The sequence below is a fragment of the Podarcis gaigeae genome (assembly GCF_964106915.1).
Source record: "Podarcis gaigeae genome assembly, chromosome: 7".
Taxonomy (NCBI): domain Eukaryota; kingdom Metazoa; phylum Chordata; class Lepidosauria; order Squamata; family Lacertidae; genus Podarcis; species Podarcis gaigeae.
The window spans coordinates 55,183,065-55,187,819 of NC_139683.1; the positions used below are offsets into that span (position 1 = coordinate 55,183,065).

Consider the following 4,755-nt stretch of genomic DNA (forward strand, 5'->3'; position numbering starts at 1 on the left):
TGGCTGCTCCCAGAATTTGGAGCTCCTTTCCTAGAGAAGCTCCCTCATTCTTGTCCTTCTTGTTTCAACAGGCTTTTTTTGGGGGGGGGGGGACTGACTGCAGTGCTGTTTTTATTGGAATTGTTTATGTTTTTACATATGTACATAATTTTCTTTCTATCAGTGTTTAATTGATTTGCCCCCTCCCGAAGAATATTAAACTGTGAAGAAGCTTGGTCCTGACATAAACCCATAGGAAACCCCTTGTATTCCCAGTCTAAAAATTGCACAAACGCTTAGACAGCGCACATACATGCGCCCTTGCCCACATTTTCTGCTGTCATTCCTTTCCCCCGATTGTTCTGTTAAATGTAACATTTTTCTTTAAGCCCTGGTTAGACTTAGTTTGTCACTGTGAGGTTCCAATGTATAACATCTTATTTGTTGTCATGGAAGCACAGTTACAAGCTCAATGTCACAAAAGAGCCATCCTCCAACAAAACAATGAGAATTGGCAGAGCAACTCAGCAAGTCACCATCCTTCTGTAGGTTTTGAGGGAGGAAAAAACACAGCAGCCAGGCCTTTTGAAAGGGAGCAAGTGTTTAAATGTTCCAGGTGGCTTTCTTTCCTTTTAACCACTGCAGCTTTCCACTGAAGCAAAGAAATGGTGAGGCTTGAGTTCCTGTCCAGCAAAAGTGAATGCTGCTCTATCTCAAAAAGTATTGCATTTTGCATGATAATTTTTATTTTTATCACTATTACTATTCTCACTATTCAGTATTAACTCTGGTGGCATTAGAATGATCCTAATCTCTGGCAAAGGACTCAGTAGGGTTCACAGAAGGGGGAGAGATTCTGTTTTGTGTTTTCAGAAGTGTAAAGGAAACTTCTGTTCTACATGGTACCTGCTACTACATTTCATGGAGAGCAAAATATGGCATACACTTTTCATCTTTTGGAACCTGGAGGGTTGCCTCTTTCTGCACATACCTACCTGTGCCTTGAAATCTTCATCTGAGACCCTCAAGCGCCCCCACCAAGTGAGATACATTTGAAACGGCCTTTTCATTAATTGCACCCCTGCTGCAGAATACCCTCCCCAGAAAGCTTTGCTTGGTGCTTACACTAATGTCCTTTCAGCACCGAGCAAATTAAAAAAAAAAAATTTCCCCAAGCCTTTACAAATCATTTTGTTAGTGTAGCTTCAAACCCCATTTTAGCCTTGCTGATTCTTATTCCATGCTAATATTATTATAATGTTGCATTTTATATTACTGCATATTAATGGGTTTTTTTTAACATTATATTGTTCGTGAATTGCCCAGAAAAAGTTTTGTGATACGAGTGATGTAAATAATAATGGAAAGGCAGTGCGCTCTCCTGCTCAGCCAAAAACTGCATGTGCAAGTTTTTGTGCAAGTTTCAAGCAACTGACAATACCTCTTTAGGAGACCCTGAGTTTAGATGGCAACACATGGAATGGCGATTGGGCATAAATAGGAGAAGTTGCCTATTTATTAATTGAATCATTATTTCTATTTTCTTAGGCTTTCATACACTACCTTCCGTTATCAACTTACTCGTGTTTATTAATTTCAGTGGGCCTACTCTGAGTAAAACGGAGTTCAATACCACCCATATTTAGGATTTTAAAGGATAAGGATGAGGAAAGAGCTTGCCATCATAAGGGGTGAGGAAGCATCTGTGTGTCACACTACAACTCCCATCATCCCTGACAATTGGCCATGCTGGCTGGGGCTGATGGGAGTTGGAATCCTCCAGCACCTGAAAGGCCACAGCTTCTCCACCTCAGCTGTTATAGAGTGAAAATTCAGGTATATTTCATTTCCCGTATGAAAAAAATGTAAAGGTTTGCTGCGTTCTGCGCTGCTAGATTTAGCACAGTTAGCTTTATCATTTGCAGTGGAAGCCTAGGCATGCCTACTTAGAAGTAAGCCCTGAAAAGAACTGCAGCTTAACCAGGAGGGAAAATGTGCTTTACATTTAGGTAAAGTTAAATTAGGTAAAGCCAAATTAGCCTGTAACCCTAAGCATATTTAACAGGGGCGATGGAAGAATGTTTATCTACCTGAGTGGGATTCCAGCACCATTCTACACGTTTACTCCACTGTCTATCCCACAGTGTTCAGTAAGACTTTCTCCCTAGTAAATGTATTTTAAAATTCAGCCTTAGGCTCAAGACATGGAACTATATGCCATTCAAAATGTAAGCACTTTGTTTATTATAAAGGTAAAGGAACCGCTGACCATTAGGTCCAGTCGTGGCCGACTCTGGGGTTGCGGCGCTCATCTCGCTTTATTGGCCGAGGGAGCTGGCGTACAGCTTCCGGGTCATGTGGCCAGGATGACTAAGCCGCTTCTGGCAAATCAGAGCAGTGCACGGAAATGCCGTTTACCTTCCCGCCAGAGCAGTACGTCTTTATCTACTTGCACTTGACGTTCTTTCGAGCTGCTAGGTTGGCAGGAGCAGGGACTGAGCAACGGGAGCTCACCCTGTTGCGGGGATTCGAACCGCCGAACTTCTGATTGGCAAGTCCTAGGCTCAGTGATTTAACCCACAGCGCCATCCACGTCCCTTGTTTATTATAGTGGTCAGCTATTAATAATCCAAGCTGAGAGAGAAATGTCCAGACTGAACAAATGTTATCCACTATTGTGACGGAAAAGAATACGCACCCAGACATTGCAGTCGCATGTATTTATTCCTGGTCAAAATATGATTATTTTTTGCAAATGCATACATAAAGAGTAACCCCAAAGGGTGTAAAGCTTCACCCCACATCTTTCCCATTATCTACTGGCTTCCCAAGGTGATATGTTGTGTTTGTTCCATAAGACCGTAGAATACATAAGGGTACCAAATGGATTCGTAGGCAGTCTAGGCTTTGGAACATATCCTACATCTTAGAGGGGTAAGGTAGTGCCAGCTTTTATTGCATTCGTAACAGCCTTTGGGGAATGTGAGGCCATCAGAATAAGCATAGTCCTTTTAGGGGTTAAAGATCCTTAAGCTTTAAAGAGAATATATAAAAGAAAATTTCTTTCTGAAATAATTTATGGAAATGCCGTGCTCCCTTTGAAGGTTCCATGTCACTGCATAGCACTACGCAATGTTCTCTTTCTTCACCTGTCAGGCAAGGACCACCTCGAAGAGTCTCACTACTGATTACTAGTTAATTGTCATTAATAAGTGACAACTGACATTATGGGGGCTTAATGCAGAGAGAAGTGAAAAGAGCCACAGATATTCTAATGAGCCTGACTCCTACGTGCCCTCTATTGTTGTCGAAAATGAGGAGCTGTCGTCATTGTTCAAGAGATGGGCTTCAATTGCTCTGGAAAAAAAAACCTCTTTTAATTTCTTTATGCATAGATAATTCGTGGTGTGCGCTCTCTCTTTCTCTCTCCCCCTCTCTCATTTTGTCTCATATACATACACTGAGTTTTAAAACACAGACACACACTCAAATACACTTTGCTACACCTATTTCTAGGAATACAATTATAATAACTTTTACTAATTATCTGAATCTGGTACAAAGCCAATGCACTGCTATGAAAAAACACTTGCAATATGTTTGTGTGAGTCCACATTTGTGTGTGTAGGTGGATAGATAGAATAAACTGATTTAACTCAGAGCATCAGTATTTTTAAAAATTATAGTCAAGACAGAAATTAGGAGGGGGTGGGGAAACTGCACTAAGACAAGAACTACTGAACACAAATGGAAAGCCAGAACAAAAATGATTAAGGGTGGCTTAGGACTGAAAGCTGTAGAAAGGTGCTCAAACGATTAAGTTAGGATAAGCTTAAGCTTATTAGTACAGAATTTATGTTGCCTGGTTTTCTTATTATTGTTTCATTCCAGTTACAATACTATGTGGTCTAACTCTGGGACCTTCGGGTGAAATATGCTAAATAAATAAAGATCCTCTTTCATACGTTTCCTTAATTTTCATTTAAATAGCATGAACATTGCACCTTGGCTGCAAAGAGACCATCTTGGCTGTGAAGACCTGCTCCCTGTCCCTCAGGCCTTTTTCTACCTGGGAGGGCAGGGCCATGACTGACTCCAGCTACAGAAGCTGAGGCTGCTGAACAGACTCTTCAGCTGGGGTGTTGTTTGCAGGGGGTTGTTGCTGTTGGCTTTTTGTATCTTTATTTTAAATCTTATTGCGATTTGTGCGGAAATTCTTCAGTTTTATTGTCTATTTTTTAATCTTCTATTTATTGTTTATAACTACTTCTGTTATGTTGTAGTTATGTATTTTTTTCCCAAACCACCTTGAGCATGGTTTGAACTCTGGAAAGGCAGCATACAAATAAAATTATGTATGTATGTATGCATTTATGTATGTGTGGTTGTCAAAGTTTCTGGAAGCAAGCACGTAAATTAGGTTCCCATTGAAACCAGAGAGAGCCTGATGAATTATCGGCAGTTTGGAAATGCTGTGCCTGTTATAGGAATCTATTAATGGACTCGAGTGGCAGTCAGAAATTTTTGGGATCCAATGTCAGGACTGGCTGCCACTTGTTTAATAGCCATGTTTCACTGCATCCTGAAATCAGCCAGTGCTTGCTGTATAATCTGCATGGTAGGAAAGTGATTCAGGAAGCCTGTTTGCAGGGCTGATTCCCACTGTATGAGAGTTCTGGTGCTCAGACTGCTTTGCAAAAGCTTCACGTGTGCCATCAGTACAAGCTGGAGCTGTTATCATTTAAATCAGGTGTGAGGAACCTGTGGCCCTCCAAG

General features: G+C 41.1%; 1 long non-coding RNA gene across 1 annotated transcript; it reads left to right on the forward strand.

The window, feature by feature from the left end:
* Positions 1–1,340: 1,340 nt before the first annotated feature.
* LOC310849450 lies at positions 1,341–4,353 on the forward strand. Its single transcript, XR_014566911.1, has 2 exons — positions 1,341–1,815; positions 3,970–4,353. It is a non-coding gene; the product is annotated as an uncharacterized lncRNA (long non-coding RNA).
* Positions 4,354–4,755: the final 402 nt, after the last annotated feature.